The sequence below is a fragment of the Arachis hypogaea genome, chromosome 20 (assembly GCF_003086295.3).
Source record: "Arachis hypogaea cultivar Tifrunner chromosome 20, arahy.Tifrunner.gnm2.J5K5, whole genome shotgun sequence".
NCBI classification, from domain to species: Eukaryota; Viridiplantae; Streptophyta; class Magnoliopsida; order Fabales; family Fabaceae; genus Arachis; species Arachis hypogaea.
In genome coordinates, this window is record NC_092055.1 from 123460447 (window position 1) to 123478767 (window position 18321).

At 40.5% G+C, this 18321-nt stretch overlaps 1 non-coding gene across 1 annotated transcript; it reads right to left on the minus strand.

Annotated features, from left to right (window-relative positions):
* Positions 1 to 1847: 1847 nt before the first annotated feature.
* On the minus strand, positions 1848 to 1955 carry LOC112788453 (small nucleolar RNA R71). Its single transcript, XR_003195815.1, has one exon. It is a non-coding gene; the product is annotated as a small nucleolar RNA R71 (small nucleolar RNA).
* Positions 1956 to 18321: the final 16366 nt, after the last annotated feature.

Consider the following 18321-nt stretch of genomic DNA (forward strand, 5'->3'; position numbering starts at 1 on the left):
TTGTTTGAGTCTTGAGTTATGTTATAAGTTTGGTGTCAATTGCATGTTCATCTTGCATTTTTTGAAAATTCATGCATACATAGTGTTCTTCATGATCTTCAAGTTGTTCTTGGTAAGTCTTCTTGTTTGATCTTGATGTTTTCTTGTTTTGTGTTGTATGGTGTTTTTCATATGCATTCTTGCATCCATAGAATCTAAGCATCAAAGATTTCTAAGTTTGGTGTCTTGCATGTTTTCTTTGCATTAAAAATTTTTCAAAAATATGTTCTTGGTGTTCATCTTGACATTCAAAGTGTTTTTGGTGTTCATCTTGACATTCATAGCATTCTTGCATGCATCACATGTTTTGATCTAAAATTCTCATGCATTGCATCATTTTCATGTTTCTCTCTCTCATCATTAAAAATTCAAAAAAAAAAAATATCTTTCCCTTTTTCTCTCATCAAATTCGAAAATTTGGATTGACTTTTTCAAAAATTTTTAAAATCAAGTTGTTTCTTATGAGTCAAATCAAATTTTCAATTTGAAAATCTTATCTTTTTCAAAATCTCTTTCAAAAATCAAATCTTTTTCAAATTTCTTAGTTATTTTCAAAAATTCCAAAAATATTTTTCAAAAATATTTTTCTTATTTTTGTATCAAATTTTCGAAAATAATAATAACAATTAATGTTTTGATTCAAAAATTTCAAGTTTGTTACTTACTTGTTAAGAAAGATTCAAACTTTAAGTTCTAGAATCATATCATGTGATTTCTTGTGAATCAAGTCATTAATTGTGATTTTAAAAATCAAATCTTTTTCAAAACTAATTTCTATCATATCTTTTCAAAAATATCTTCTTATCTTATCTTTTTCAAAAATTTGATTTCAAAATATCTTTTCTAACTTCCTAACTTCTTATCTTTTCAAAATTGATTTTCAAAATTTGTTTCAACTCACTAACTAACTTCTTGTTTGTTTCTTATCTTTTTCAAAACTACCTAACTAACTCTCTCTCTCTAATTTTCGAAAATATCTTCCCTATTGTTCAAAAATTTCTTTTAACTAATTATTTTATTTTTTATTTGAATTTTCGAAAAACTACTAACCTTTTTCAAAAACTACTTTCGAAAATCCTCTCCCTCTCTCCTCTTATTCTATTTATTTATTCATCTACTAACATCTCTTCCTCACATCACTCACCAAATTCGAACCCCCTCTTCTATCTGTGTTCGAATTTTTCTTCTTCTTCTTTTTCTACTAATAATAAGGAACCTCTTTACTGTGACATAGAGGATTCCTCTTCTTTTCTTTTTATCTTCTCTTTCTTATGAGCAGGGACAAAAAAAAAGGCATTCTTGTTGAAGCTGATCCAGAACCTGAAAGGACTCTGAAGAGGAAACTAAGAGAAGCTAAATTACAACAATCCAGAGACAACCTTATTGAAAATTTCGAACAAGTAAAGGAGATGGCAGTCGAACCCAACAACAATAATGCAAGGAGAATGCTTGGTGACTTTACTGCACCAAATTCCAATTTACATGGAAGAAGCATCTCCATTCCTGCCATTGGAGCAAACAACTTTGAGCTGAAACCTCAATTAGTTTCTCTGATGCAGCAGAACTGCAAGTTTCATGGACTTCCATCTGAAGATCCTTTTCAGTTCTTAACTGAATTCTTGCAGATCTGTGATACTGTTAAGACTAATGGAGTAGATCCTGAAGTCTACAGGCTCATGCTTTTCCCTTTTGCTGTAAGAGACAGAGCTAGAGTGTGGTTGGACTCTCAACCCAGAGATAGCCTGAACTCTTGGGATAAGCTGGTCACGGCTTTCTTAGCCAAGTTCTTTCCTCCTTAAAAGCTTAGTAAACTTAGAGTAGACGTTCAGACCTTCAGACAGAAAAAAGGTGAATCCCTCTATGAAGCTTGGGAGAGATACAAAGGACTGACCAAAAAGTGTCCTAATGACATGCTTTCAGAATGGACCATCCTGGATATCTTCTATGATGGTTTGTCTGAATTGGCAAAGATGTCATTGGATACTTCTGCAGGTGGATCCATTCACCTAAAGAAAACACCTGCAGAAGCTCAAGAACTCATTGACATGGTTGCTAATAACCAGTTCATGTACACTTCTGAGAGGAATCCTGTGAGTAATGGGACGCCTATGAAGAAGGGAGTTCTTGAAATTGATACTCTGAATGCCATATTGGCTCAGAATAAAATATTGACTCAGTAAGTCAATATGATTTCCCAGAGTTTGAATGGAATGCAAGCTGCATCCAACAGTACTCAAGAGGCATCTTTTGAAGAAGAAGCTTATGATCTAGAGAACCCTGCAATAGCAGAGGTAAATTATATGGGTGAACCTTATGGAAACACATATAATCCATCATGGAGAAATCATCCAAATCTCTCATGGAAGGATCAAAGGCCTCAACAAGGCTTTAATAATGGTGGAAGAAACAGGTTTAACAATAATAAACCTTTTTCATCATCCACTCAGCAACAGACAGAGAACTCTGAACAAAATACTTCTAATTTAGCAAACTTAGTTTCTGATCTATCCAAGGCCACTGTAAGTTTCATGAATGAAACAAGGTCTTCCATTAGAAATTTGGAAGCACAAGTGGGCCAGCTGAGTAAAAGGATCACTGAAATCCCTCCTAGTACTCTCCCAAGCAATACAGAAGAGAATCCAAAAGGAGAGTGCAAGGCCATTGATATAAGCACCATGGCCGAACCTGTAAGGGAAGGAGAGGACGTGAATCCCAAGGAGGAAGACCTCCTGGGACACCCAGTGATCAATAAGGAGTTTCCCTCTGAGGAACCAAAGGACTCTGAGGCTCATATAGAGACCATAGAGATTCCATTGAACCTCTTTATGCCATTCATGAGCTCTGATGAGTATTCCTCTTTTGAAGAGAATGAGGATGTTACTGAAGAGCAAGCTGCCAAGTTCCTTGGTGCAATCATGAAGCTGAATGCCAAATTATTTGGTATTGAGACTTGGGAAGATGAACCTCCCTTGTTCACCAATGAACTAAGTGATCTGGATCAACTGACATTGCCTCAGAAGAGACAGGATCCTGGAAAGTTCATAATACCTTGTACCATAGGCACCATGATCTTTAAGGCTCTGTGTGACCTTGGTTCAGGAATAAACCTCATGCCCCTCTCTGTAATAGAGAAACTGGGAATCTATGGGGTTCAAGCTGCTAAAATCTCATTAGAGATGGCAGACAATTCAAGAAAACAGGCTTATGGACAAGTAGAGGACGTGTTAGTAAAGGTTGAAGGCCTTTACATCCCTGCTGATTTCATAGTCCTGGATACTGGAAAGGAAGAAGATGAATCCATCATCCTAGGAAGACCTTTCCTAGCCACAGCAAGAGCTGTGATTGATATGGATAGAGGAGAATTGATCCTTCAATTAAATAAGGACAACCTTGTGTTTACAACTCAAGGATCTCTCCCTGCATCCATGGAGAGGAAGCAGAAAAAGCTTCTCTCAAAGCAGAGTCAACCAAAGCCCCCACAGTCAGACTCTAAGTTTGGTGTTGGGAGGCCACAACCAAACTCTAAGTTTGGTGTTGAACCCCCATATCCAAACTCTAAGTTTGATATTGGAGAGTCTCAACAATGCTTTGAACATCTGTGAGGCTCCATGAGAGCCCACTGTCAAGCTATTGACATTAAAGAAGCGCTTGTTGGGAGGCAACCCAATGTTTATTTATCTAATTTTATTTTTGTTTTTCATGTTTTCTTAGGTTCATGATCATGTGGAGTCACAAAATAAACGAAAAATTTAGAAACAGAATCAAAAACAGCAGAAGAAAAATCACACCCTGGAGGAAGCACCTGCCTGGCGTTCAACGCCAGAACAGAGCATGGTTCTGGCGCTGAACGCCCAAAATGGGCAGTATCTGGGCACTGAACACCCAAAATGGGCATCATTTGGGCGCTGAACGCCAGAATTGCACCCTGAAGAGGAGCTGGGCGCTGAACGCCCAGAACAAGCATGGTTCTGGCATTCAACGCCAGAAATGGGCAACAAATGGGCGTTGAACGCCCAAAATGGGCACCAACCTGGCGCTGAACGCCCAGAGTTGTGTGCAAGGGCATTTTGCATGCCTAAATTGGTGCAGGGATGTAAATGCCTTGACACCTCAAGATCTGTGGACCTCATAGGATCATCTCAGGATCTGTGGACCCCGCAGGATCCCCACCTTCCTTCCTCATAATCCTAGTTTTTTTTCCACATCTTCTTCATCTATTCCTTCTTCTTTTGCTCGAGGGCGAGCAACATTCTAAGTTTGGTGTGGTAAAACAATTATGTAAAGGATCTATAACTCAGTGGTAGAACATGTGGCTGCAAATCAAGAGATCCCTGAGATACCTCAGGGGATGCACTTCCCTCCACATAGTTATTGGAAGCAACTGAGGATAGAAATACCAAAAAATCACTAGGAATCAAGCCACAAAGGCAAGGAAGAGATATAGAAGAGCTCAAGAACATCATTGGTTCCTCAAGAAGGAAATGCCATCATCACTAAGGTGGACTCATTCCTTGTTCTTACTTTCTCTGTTTTTCGTTTTCTATGTTAAGTGCTTATCTATGTTTGTGTCTTCATTACATGATCATTAGTAGTTAGTAACTTTGTCTTAAAGTTATGAATGTCCTATGAATCCATCACCTCTCTTAAATGAAAAATGTTTTAATTCAAAAGAACAAGAAGTACATGAGTTTTGAATTTATCCTTGAACTTAGTTTAATTATATTGATGTGGTGACAATGCTTCTTGTTTTCTGAATGTATGCTTGAACAGTGCATATGCCTTTTGAAGTTGTTGTTTAAGAATGTTAAATATGTTGGCTCTTGAAAGAATGATGACAAGGAGACATGTTATTTGATAATCTGAAAAATCATAAAAATAATTCTTGAAGCAAGAAAAAGCAGCAAAGAACAAAGCTTGCAGAAAAAAAAATAGGCGAAAAAAAAATAGAAAGAAAAAAAAAAGCAAGCAGAAAAAGTCAAAAGCTCTTAAAACCAAGAGGCAAGAGCAAAAAGCCAATAACCCTTAAAACTAAAAGGCAAGGGTAAATAAAAAGGATCCGAAGGCTTTGAGCATCAGTGGATAGGAGGGCCTAAAGGAATAAAATCCTGGCTTAAGCGGCTAAACCAAGCTGTCCCTAACCATGTGCTTGTGGCGTGAAGGTGTCAAGTGAAAACTTGAGACTGAGCGGTTAAAGTCAAGGTCCAAAGCAAAAAAAAAGAGTGTGCACCTCTAATTGGGGACTTTAGCAAAGCTGAGTCACAATCTGAAAAGGTTCACCCAATTATGTGTCTGTGGCATTTATGTATCCGGTGGTAATACTGGAAAACAAGGTGCTTAGGGCCACAGCCAAGACTCATAAAGAAGCTGTGTTCAAGAATCATCATACTGAACTAGGAGAATCAATAACACTATCTGAACTCTGAGTTCCTATAGATGCCAATCATTCTGAACCTCAATGGATAAAGTGAGATGCCAAAACTATTCAAGAGGCAAAAAGCTACAAGTCCCGCTCATCTGATTGGAGCTATGTTTCATTGATAGTTTGGAATTTATAGTATATTCTCTTCTTTTTATCCTATTTGATTTTCAGTTGCTTGGGGACAAGCAACAATTTAAGTTTGGTGTTGTGATGAGCGGATAATTTATACGCTTTTTGGCATTGTTTTTAGTATGTTTTTAGTAGAATCTAGTTACTTTTAGGGATATTTTCATTAGTTTTTATGTTAAATTCACATTTCTGGACTTTACTATGAGTTTGTGTGTTTTTCTATGATTTCAGGTATTTTCTGGCTGAAATTGAGGGACTTGAGCAAAAATTAGATTCAGAGGTTGAAGAAGGACTGCTGATGCTGTTGGATTTTGACCTCCCTGCACTCAAAATGGATTTTCTGGAGCTACAGAACTCAAAATGGCGCGCTTCTAATTGTGTTGGAAAGTAGACATCTAGGGCTTTCCAGAAAGATATAATAGTCCATACTTTGTCCAAGTTTAGACGACGCAAACTGGCGTTTAACGCCAGTTCTCTGCCTAATTCTGGCATCCAGCGCCAGAAACAAGCTGCAAAGTGGAGTTCAACGCCCAAACTGGCACAAAAACTGGCGTTCAACTCCAAGAAGGACCTCTACACGTGCAACACTCAAGCTCAGCCCAAGCACACACCAAGTGGGCCCCGGAAGTGCATTTATGCATCAATTACTTACTTCTGTAAACCCTAGTAGCTAGTTTATTATAAATAGGACCTTTTACTATTGTATTAGACATCTTTGGTCTCAGTTTTAATCCATTGTTCATCTTAGGAGACTATTGATCACGTTTTGAGGGCTGGCTTCTCGACCATGCCTGGACCTTCACTTATGTATTTTCAACGGTAGAGTTTCTACACTCCATAGATTAAGGTGTGGAGCTCTGCTGTTCCTCAAGAATTAATGCAAAGTACTACTGTTTTCTATTCAATTCAACTTATTCTACTTCTAAGATATTCATTCGCACTTCAACCTGAATGTGATGAACGTGATAATCATCATCGTTCCCTATGAACGCGTGCCTGACAACCACTCCCGTTCTACCTTCGATTGAACGAGTATCTCTTAGATTACTAATACAGGGGACCGAGTCCGAGATATTGGGATCTTTGTGGTATAAGCTAGATTGATGGTGGCATTCATGAGAATCCGGAAAGTCTAAACCTTGTCCGTGGTATTCCGAGTAAGATTCTGGTATTGAATGACTGTGACGAGCTTCAAACTCGCGAGTGCTGGGCGTAGTGACAGACGCAAAAGGATAGTAAATCCTATTCCGGTATGATCGAGAACCTCCAGATGATTAGCCATGCAGTGACGGCGCATCGGACCATTTTCACAGGGAGGAATATGATGCAACCAACGACAAAGGTGATGCCTCCAGACGATTAGCCGTGCTGTGATAGAACATTTGGATCATTTTCCCGAGAGAGATCGAAAATAGCCATTGGCACCGGTGACATCCTTACATAAAGCCAACCATAGAAAGGAGTAAGATTGATTGGATGAAGACAGCAGGAAAGCAGAGGTTCAGAGGAACGAATGCATCTCCATACGCTTATCTGAAATTCTCACCAATGATTTACATAAGTATTTCTATCCTTATTTTATTAATTAATTTTAAAAACCCCATTACTATTTTATATCTGCCTGACTGAGATTTACAAGGTGACCATAGCTTGCTTCATACCAACAATCTCCGTGGGATTCGACCCTTACTCACGTAAGGTATTACTTGGACGACCCAGTGCACTTGCTGGTTAGTTGTGCGAAGTTGTGAACCATGGTATTGGCATCGTGTTTTTGGTGCCATTGCCAGGGAAAGAAAGAGCAATGAATTTTACATAATCAAAGTGTAATCACAATTTCTGCGCACCAGGTTGCAGTTGCGCTATAGTGTCGCCGGAGCAATAGAGCAGTGGTGCACAAATCCCCACACTTTTGTACAGCTGTACCAGCAAGTACACTGGGTCATCCAAGTAATACCTGAGCGAGTCAGGGTCGATCCCACGAGGATTGTGGTTTGAAGTAAGCTATGGTTATCTTGCAGGTCTTAGTCAGGCAGATCAGAAGGTTTATGTGTTTTCATGAAAAAGGGAAACTATTCTTAATTTGTATTTGTGAGTTAGAATAGAGTCAGTAATGGGAATAGAGTTGAGAATTAGAGTTGCTTTGTCTTTCTGAATTAACTCTGGTATTACTATCTTCTCTGCTTGTGAATGATCTCTTCTATGGCAAGCTGTATTTGATCAAAGCCATTACCCGTGGTCATTAATCTCCTCTACTCCAGATCAGAAGCCATTGCCCATGGTCATCCAATTTGACGGAGGGTGAAGCTCTAGCAGTTCATTTCCTTGGCGATCCTACTCAAAATGCCACGGACAAGGTCGAATCTTCTGGATCAGAGAATACTGCTTCTTTAGATTCTAGCCTATACCACGGAGACTCTAATCTCCCCGGAAATTGGCTGAACTGGTATCTCGAGAAGTCCCAACGAAGTCGTGGATTAACCATCTGAGAGATGTATAAACATAGCTGTTGGCTCGTGCTTTCCAGTTATGTATTCACACGAACCCAAGTAGACGTGGGTGTTTGTCAAGCACGTTCGTCTTAGTATGATAAACAGAGCTGATTGTTTGATCATCCTATTCATCATGTTGAAGAGTGGATATACATCTTAGAAGTAAATTAAACACGGATCGAAGAAGAAATAGTAATACTTTTATTAATTCATAGGGCTCAGCAGGGCTCCTCCCCTCAACTTAGGAGGTTTAGAAACTCATACTGAGAGTAAAATACAATGGAAAATGAAAAAAATGTGTGTCCTCATAGATTTGTTTGAATGATTATGTGAAATACACTTTAAATACTAAACAGATGACTAGTAAGGGTAAAACAGCCTATTTAGTGCTAAAATCCACTTCTGGGGCCCACTTTGTGAGTATTTGGGCTGAGCTTTGACGTGATCCACGTACTATGAGGCTCTTGGGGTATGAAACGCTGGCTAGGGGCCCTCTCTAGGCGTTTGGATGCCAGGTCTCTCCTTTGGGCGCTGGACGCTTGGAAGGGGGTAGGAAGCTGGCGTTGAACGCCAGTTTTGGGCCTTTTAATCCAAAGAAAAGTATGGACTATTATACATTGCTGGAAAGCTCTGAAAGTTAGATTTCCATAGTCATTGAGAGCACTCTGGTGCACGGATTGTGAATCACACTTTTCACAACTCGTACCACTGACCAGCAAGTGCACTGGGTCGTCCAAGTAATACCTCACGTGAGTAAGGGTCGAATCCCACGGAGATTCTTGGTTTGAAGCAATCTATGGTTATCTTGTAAATCTTAGTCAGGAAGTCAATTATGTTTATTAGTTGAATTGCAAATAAATAATAGAGCATGGATTAAAGGTTACTTGTTATGCAGTAATGGAGAATATGTTGGAGTTTTGGAGATGCTTTGTCTTCTGAATATCTGCTTTCCTCTGTCTTCTTGTTCACGCACGCACGTCCTCCTATGGCAAGCTGTGTGTTGGTGGATCACCGTTGTCAATGGCTACCTTCCATCCTTCCAGTAAAAACTACGCTCACGCGCTCTGTCACAGCACAGCTAATCACCGGTTGGTTCTCGATCTGGTTGGAATAGGATTTACTATCCTTTTGCGTCTGTCACTAACGCCCAGCCTTCAGGAGTTTGAAGCTCGTCACAGTCATTTAATCCTTGAATCCTACTCGGAATACCACAGACAAGGTTTAGACTTTCCGGATTCTCATGAATGCCGCCATCAGTTCTAGCTTATACCATGGAGATTCTGATTAAGGAATCTAAGAGATACTCATTCAATCGTATATAGAACGGAGGTGGTTGTCAGGCACGCGTTCATGGGTTGAGAATGGTGATGAGTGTCACGAATCATCACCTTCATCACAGTTAAGCGTGAATGAACATCTTAGATAGGAACAAGCGTGTTTGAATAGAAAACAGAAATACTTGCATTAATCCATCGAGACACAGCAGAGCTCCTCACCCCCAACAATGGGGTTTAGAGACTCATGCCGTCAGAGAGTACAAAGTTTAGATCTAAAAATGTCATGATCCAAAATAAGTCTCTAAAAGTTGTTTAAATACTAAACTAGTAGCCTAGGTTTACAACAAATGAGTAAACTATGATGGATGATGCAGAGATCCACTTCTGGGGCCCACTAGGTGTGTGCTGGGCTGAGAATTTAAGTAATCCACGTGCAGAGGCCATTTGTGGAGTTGAACGCCAGTTTTTGTGCCAGTTTGGGCGTTCAACTCCAGCTTTTGATCCTTTTCTGGCGCTAGACGCCAGAATTGGGCAGAGAACTGGTGTTGAACGCCAGTTTACCTCATCTATCCTTGTGCAAAGTATGGACTATTATAAATTTCTGGAAAGCCCTGGATGTCTACTTTCCAACGCAATTGGAAGCATGCTATTTCGAGTTCTATAGCTCCAGAAAATCTACTTTGAGTGCAGGGAGGTCAGAATCCAACAGCATCAGTAGTCCTTTTTCAGCCTGAATCAGATTTTTGCTCAGCTCCTTCAATTTCAGCCAGAAAAATACCTGAAATTACAGAAAAACACACAACTCATAGTAAAGTCCAGAAATATGAATTTTTCATAAAAACTAATGAAAATAGACTAAAAACTAACTAAAACATACTCAAAACTATATGAAATTAACCCCAAAAAGCGTATAAAATATCCGCTCATCACAACACCAAACTTAAACTGTTGCTTGTCCTCAAGCAACTAGACAAATAAAATAGAAGACTAATAGGTTGAGAAGCAATAATATCTCAGAGTTTTTGAGTGGAGCTCAGACTCTAATTAGATGAGCGGGACTAGTAGCTTTTTGCTTCTGAACAGTTTTGGCATCTCACTTTATCCATTGAAGCTCAGAGTGATTGGCATCTATAGGAACTTAGAATTCAGATAGTGTTATTGATTCTCCTATTTCAGTGTGATGATTCTTGAACACAGCTATTTTATGAGTCTTGGCCGTGGCCCTAAGCTCTTTGTTTTCCAGTATTACCACCGGATACATAAATGCCACAGACACATAATTGGGTGAACCTTTTAGATTGTGACTCAGCTTTGCTAAAGTCCCCAATTAGAGGTGTCCAGGGTTCTTAAGCACACTCTTCTTTTTGCTTTGGACCTTGACTTTAACCGCTCAGTCTCAAGTTTTCACTTGACACCTTCACGCCACAAGCACATGGTTAGGGACAGCTTGGTTTAGCCGCTTAGACCAGGATTTTATTCCTTTAGGCCCTCCTATCCACTGATGCTCAAAGCCTTGGGATCCTTTTTATTTGCCCTTGCCTTTTGGTTTTAAGGGTTATTGGCTGTTTGCTCTTGCCTCTTGGTTTTAAGAGCTTTTGGCTTTTTCTGCTTGCTTTTTCTTTTTCTTTCTATTTTTTTTTCTGCAAGCTTTGTTCTTTGCTGCTTTTTCTTGCTTCAAGAATCATTTTTATGATTTTTCAGATTATCAATAACATGTCTCATGTTCATCATTCTTTCAAGAACCAACATATTTAACAGTCTTAAACAACAAATTCAAAAGACATATGCACTGTTCAAGCATTCATTCAGAAGACAGAAAGCATTGCCACCACATTTAACTAATTAGAATTTCTCTTATTAAAACTCGAAATTTTATTGCCTCTTATTCAAAAGATCTACTACTTTATTCATGTTTGCTGATGATGAGAAAAATAAACTATAGCTTAATTGGAGATAAAATCAAAATAGATACTAATTACTACTATATGACTTCTAAGGTAAACTTCTATAAGGACACTGTCACAGAGTTAAGGCAGAAATTGGAAATTAACAACCTTTATTCTGGGGGAACGGGGGTTCCTCTGATCCTTGGGGTGCTTGGTCCTACAAGAGAAGACTTTTGGCGCTTCAATTCCCTTAAGTCACGCCCCTGCTCCTCTTGTTCTTTAAACATATAGGTCAGCATTTGACTGTGTTCCTTCTGTTCTTTTATTATTTGCTCCATAGCTTCCCGTATCTTGGTAACGGACGTCTCAAGATACTCCCAGTATTCAGATTGAGGGATCTCTGGGAGGAATTCCTGTGCTCTCTTCTTGATGGGATCCTCATGTGCTTGTTGTTTTTCCATTGATGCTTTGGTGATTGGCTTTTCAATTAGGATATACTCAGTTATTCCCATCCTTACTCTAGCGTCCTTGCAGAGCAGAGAAATCACGCTTGGATAAGCCAACCTGGCCTCTTTAGAACTTTTGTTAGCAATTTTGTAGAGTTCAGTTGAAATCAGCTAATGAACCTCCACTTCCTTCCCCATCATGATGCAATGGATCATCACTGCTCTTTTAACTGTGACTTCAGAACGGTTGCTAGTGGGCAACAGAGAACGCCCAATGAAGTCCAGCCATCCTCTGGCGACTGGTTTGAGATCCTCTCTCTTGAGTTGATTTGGGACACCCTTTGTGTTGGTGGTCCACCTGGCTCCAGGGATACATATGTCCTCTAGAATCTTATCCAGGTCAATGTCTGTTCTCATCATCCTCCTGTTGAAGGAGTCTGGATCATCCTTTAGCTGAGGTAGCTTTAAGATCTCTCTGATCTTGTCAGGGGTGGTATGAACAATCTTTCCTCTGACCATGGTCCGAAATTCATAGAAGGCAGTTCCAGATAGTTTTTGCCTGTCAGTCTGCCACATATTAGCATAGAACTCCTGGACCATGTTCCTTCCTACTTTCATTTCAGGATTAGCTAGGACTTCCCAGTTCCTGATTCGAATTTGCTCCTGGATCTCCGGATATTCATCTTCTTTCAGATCGAATCTAACTTCCGGGATCACTGATCTCAGACCCATTACTTTAAGATAATGGTCTGAATGTTCTTTAGATAAGAACTTTCCTTGATTCCAAAGTGGTTTTGAAACGCTCTCTTTCTTGCCTCTTGGAGTGGGTTGTTTTCCTTTAGGAGCCATGATCTTAGTGATCTCGGATAAACACACCAAACTTAGAGGTTTGCTTGTCCTCAAGCAAAAGAAAAGAAAGGAGAGGGATAGAAGGAGAGCTAGGTGCAATTGTTGATGGAGGAGGAGGGAGGCCGAACCCAATTTTAAAGGGATGGGGGGGTGGGTTTTCGAAAAATTGGAAAAGATAAGATAAAAAGATTGAGTTGAAAAAGATAAGATAGAAGATATAGTTTAATTTTGAAAAGATATGATAGATTTTTGAAAAAGATAAATCTGAATTTTGAAAAGATAATATGAAGATTTGAAAAAGATATGGATTAGTTGAAAAGATTTTTGAGTGAAAAAGATAGATTTGTGTTCAGAAAAGATTTGAAAAGAGTTTGGATTGAATTTGGAAAGAGGGATTTTTAGGAATTAAGGATTTTTGAAATCAGGGTTCTTAACATGTTCATGTAAAAATCATGCATTGAAACATAAAATTTGAAATTAAAATGGAAATACGTGCGGAAAAATGAGTTTGGCTCCTCCCTGCTGTCCTGGCGTTTGAACGCCCAAACACTGCCTGTTTTGGGCGTTCAGCGCCCAATTACTGCTCTCCTGGGCGTTCAACGCCCCAACTACTGCCATTACTGGCGTTCAACGCCCAGTGGGTGCCCCTTTCTGGCGTTGAACGCCCAGATTGCTACCATTACTGGCATTCAACGCCCAGTGGATGCCCATTTTGGGCGTTGAACGCCCAAAATATACTTTTACTGGCATTTTCTTGCCAGTGAGCTCTTTTTCTCTGTTTTGTGTGCCGAGGTCTTCTGTAAATGATTATTTACCTTGTTGCCAATGAACTCTATATAAACAAATAAGAATAAAAATAGAAATAGGGCAAAATGCTTAGAGGATTGTTGCCCCATGGCTGGGTTGCCTCCCAGCAAGCGCTTCTTTATTGTCTTTAGCTGGACCTTGCTGAGCTTTTAATCTAGCTTTAGCCTTGAGCATTCTTGCTCAATGTTGCCTTCACGATAATGCTTGATTCTCTGTCCATTGACAATGAACTTCTTATCAGAATCAATATCTTGAAGCTCCACATAACCATATGGTGATACACTTGTAATCACGTATGGTCCCTTCCACCGGGATTTCAGTTTCCCGGGGAATAGCCTGAGTCTAGAGTTAAACAACAGGACCTTCTGTCCTGGTTCAAAGATTCTAGATGACAGCTTTCTGTCATGCCATTTTTTTGATTTTTCTTTATAAAGCTTGGCATTTTCGAAAGCTGTGAATCTGAATTCCTCTAGCTCATTTAGCTGGAGCAATCGTTTTTCTCCTGCTAATTTGGCATCAAAGTTTAGGAATCTGGTTGCCCAGTAGGCCTTATGTTCCAGTTCCACGGGTAGGTAACATGCCTTACCATACACGAGTTGGTATGGAGAGGTCCCTATAGGGGTCTTGAATGCTGTTCTGTAAGCCCACAGAGCATCATCCAAGCTCCGTGCCCAATCCTTTCTACGGGTATTTACTGTCTGTTCCAGGATTCTCTTTAATTCTCTATTAGAGACTTCAGCTTGCCCATTGGTTTGTGGATGATATGGAGTGGCCACCTTGTGGCGAATTCCATACCGAACCATGGCAGAGTAAAGCTGTTTATTGCAGAAGTGAGTGCCCCCATCACTGATTAGTACTCTAGGGACACCAAACCTGCTAAAGATATGTTTCTGGAGGAACTTCAGCACTGTTTTAGTATCATTGGTGGGTGTGGCAATAGCCTCAACCCATTTTGATACATAGTCAACTGCCACCAGAATATAAGTGTTTGAGTATGATGGTGGGAAAGGTCCCATGAAGTCAATTTCCCATACGTCAAACAACTCATATTCCAAGATTCCTTGTTGAGGCATGGCGTAACCATGAGGCAGATTACCAGCTCTTTGGCAACTGTCACAATTACGTACAAACTCTCGGGAATCTTTATAGAGTGTGAGCCAATAGAAGCCACATTGGAGGACCTTGGTGGCTGTTCGCTCACCTCCGAAATGGCCTCCATATTGAGATCCGTGGCAATGCCACAGGATCCTCTGTGCTTCTTCTCTAGGCACACACCTACGGATAATTCCGTCTGCACATCTCTTAAAGAGATAAGGTTCATCCCACAAGTAGTACTTTGCATCAGTAATTAATTTCTTCTTTTGTATCCTGTTGTACTCCTTGGGTATGAACCTTGCAGCTTTATAGTTTGCAATATCGGCAAACCATGGTGCTTCCTGAATGGCGAATAAATGCTCATCAGGAAATGTCTCAGAGATCTCAAGAGAAGGGAGGGACGTCCCTTCCACTGGCTCTATCCGGGACAGATGATCAGCCACTTGGTTCTCTGTCTCTTTTCTGTCTCTTATTTCTATATCAAACTCTTGCAGAAGCAATACCCATCTGATGAGCCTGGGTTTTGAATCCTGCTTTGTGAGTAGATATTTAAGAGCAGCATGGTCAGTATACACAATCACTTTTGATCCTACTAAGTATGATCTGAACTTGTCAATGGCGTAAACCACTGCAAGTAGTTCTTTTTTTGTGGTTGTGTAATTTTTCTGGGCATCATTTAGAACGCGAGTGGCATAATAAATGACATGCAGAAGCTTGTCATGCCTCTGTCCCAATACTGCACCAATGGCATGATCACTGGCATCACACATTAGCTCAAATGGTAATGTCCAGTCTGGTGCAGAAATGACTGGTGCTGTGACCAGCTTAGCTTTCAGCGTTTCAAACGCTTGCATGCACTCTGTGTCAAACACAAATGGCGTGTCAGCAGCTAGCAGATTGCTTAGAGGTTTTGCGATTTTTGAAAAATCCTTTATAAACCTCCTATAGAATCCTGCATGCCCCAGAAAGCTTCTGATTGCCTTAACATTGGCAGGTGGTGGTAATTTTTCAATTACCTCTATTTTTGCTTGATCCACCTCTATTCCCTTGTTTGAGATTTTATGCCCAAGAACAATTCCTTCAGTCACCATGAAGTGACACTTTTCCCAGTTTAAAACTAGGTTGGTCTCTTGGCATCTTTTCAGAACAAGTTTCAGGTGATCAAGACAGGAGCTGAATGAGTCTCCATATACTGAGAAGTCATCCATAAAGACTTCTAGAAATTTTCTACCATATCAGAGAAAATAGAGAGCATGCATCTCTGGAAGGTTGCAGGCGCATTACATAGCCCAAATGGCATCCTTCTATAAGCAAACACTCCAGAGGGACATGTGAATGCTGTTTTCTCTTGATCCTGGGGATCTACTGCAATCTGGTTATAGCCTGAGTAGCCATCCAAAAAGCAGTAATAATCATGACCTGCTAGTCTTTCTAGCATCTGGTCTATGAATGGTAAAGGAAAATGATCCTTTCTGGTGGCTGTATTGAGCCTTCTATAGTCAATACACATGCGCCACCCTGTAACTGTTCTTGTAGGAACCAGTTCAGTTTTTTCATTATGAATCACTGTCATGCCTCCATTTTTTGGGACGACTTGAACAGGGCTCACCTAGGGGCTATAAGAAATAGGATAAATAATCCCAGCCTCCAGTAATTTGGTGACCTCTTTCTGAACCACTTCTTTCATGGCTGGATTTAGCCGCCTCTGTGGTTGCACCACTGGTTTGGCATTATCCTCCAATAAGATTTTGTGCATGCATCTGGCTGGGCTTATGCCCTTAAGGTCACCTATGGACCACCCAAGAGCTGTCTTGTGTGTCCTTAGCACTTGAATAAGTGCCTCCTCTTCCTGTGAATTTAAAGCAAATCTTATGATCACTGGAAAAGTGTCACCTTCTCCCAGAAACGCATATTTCAAGGATGGTGGTAATGGCTTGAGCTCGGGTTTAGGAGGTTTTTCCTCTTTCAGAAGAAAGTTCAGAGGCTCTTTCATGTCCTCTGAATCCTCCAAATCAGGTTGAACATCTTTAAAGATGTCTTCCAACTCTGATTCGAGACTCTCGGCCATGTTGATCTCTTCTACCAAAGAGTCAATAAGATCAACTTTCATGCAGTCTGTTGATGTGTCTGGATGCTGCATGGCTTTGACAGCGTTCAACTTGAACTCATCATCGTTGACTCTCAGGGTTATTTCCCCCTGTTGGACGTCAATGAGGGATCGTCCAGTTGCTAGGAAGGGTCTTCCTAGAATGAGAGTAGCACTCTTGTGCTCCTCTATTTCCAGCACAACAAAGTCAGTGGGAAAGGCGAATGGCCCAACTCTGACAATCATGTCCTCAATCACGCCTGATGGGTATTTAGTGGAACCATCAGCAAGTTGGAGACATATCCGGGTTGGTTTAACTTCTTCAGTTAAGCCAAGCTTCCTGATAATGGATGCAGGTATTAGGTTGATGCTTGCCCCAAGATCACATAAAGCTGTCTTGGTGCAATTATCTTCTAATATGCATGGTATCAGAAAGCTCCCAGGGTCTTTAAGCTTTTCAGGAAAGCTCTTCAGAATGACTGCACTGCATTCTTCAGTGAGGAGAACTCTTTCTGTTTCTCTCCAATCCTTTTTATGAATCAAGATCTCTTTCATGAACTTGGCATAAGAAGGTATTTGCTCAAGTGCTTCTGCAAATGGAATCTTTATTTCAAGAGTCCTGAGATAATCTGTAAAGCGAGCAAATTGCTTATCCTGCTCCTCTTTTCGGAGTTTTTGAGGATAAGGTATCTTGGCTTTATATTCTTCAACCTTAGTTGCTGCAGGTTTATTGCCTACAGAAGTGGTTGAAGAAGCCTTTTTAGAGGGGTTGTTATCAGCATTTGTGTGTGTCTGATCCCTCACTGGCACTTGAGTGCCAGAGTTAGAAGCTGGAGTGAAACTGGACGCCAGCTCCTTGTCTGCTTCTGGCATCTGAACGCCAGGACTGTGCTTATTTTGGGCGTTCAGCGCCAGGTCCTGCCCATTTTGGGCGTTCAATGCCAGATCCTTGCCTATTTCTGGCGTTGAACGCCAGTCCTGCTGTATTTCTGGCGTTGAACGCCAGTTTTGGCCATGGTCTGGGCGTTCAGCGCCAGCCTTCCACCAATTTTCTGGCGCTTTAGCGCCAGAATTATTTTTCCCTGGGATCTTACTGTCCTCAGGTGAATTTTGGGTGGTTTGCTCATTTCTTAGCTTTTTGCTGCCTTGCGGTGGGGTATTTAATGTTTTTCCACTTCTTAGTTGAACTGTTTGGCATTCTTCTGCTATTTGCCTTGACAGCTGCTGCTTTGTTTTCTTAAACTGTTCGTCCATATGTATATTAGCTATCCTTGTCTCTTGTAACCTGTCTTTAAATTCGGCCAGCTGCTTTGTCAGAAAGTCTAATTGCTGATTGAATTCAGCAGCTTGTTTCACAGGACTGAGTTCAGCAGTTACTATTTTAACCTCTTCATTCATGGAAGGGTTGCTGCTTAGATACAGATGCTGATTCCTGGCAACTGTATCAATGAGCTCTTGAGCCTCTTCAATTGTCTTTCTCATGTGGATAGATCCACCAGCTGAGTAATCTAGAGACATCTGAGCTCCTTCTGCAAGCCCATAGTAGAAGATGTCTAACTGAACCCACTCTGAGAACATTTCAGAGGGGCATTTTCGTAGCATCTCTCTGTATCTCTCCCAGGCATCATAAAGAGATTCATTATCTCCTTGCTTGAAGCCTTGGATGTCCAGCCTTAGCTGTGTCATCCTTTTTGGAGGGAAATATTGATTCAGGAATTTTTCTGTCAGCTGTTTCCATGTCTTTATGCTGGCCTTAGGTTGGTTATTTAACCACCTCTTAGCTTGATCTTTTACAG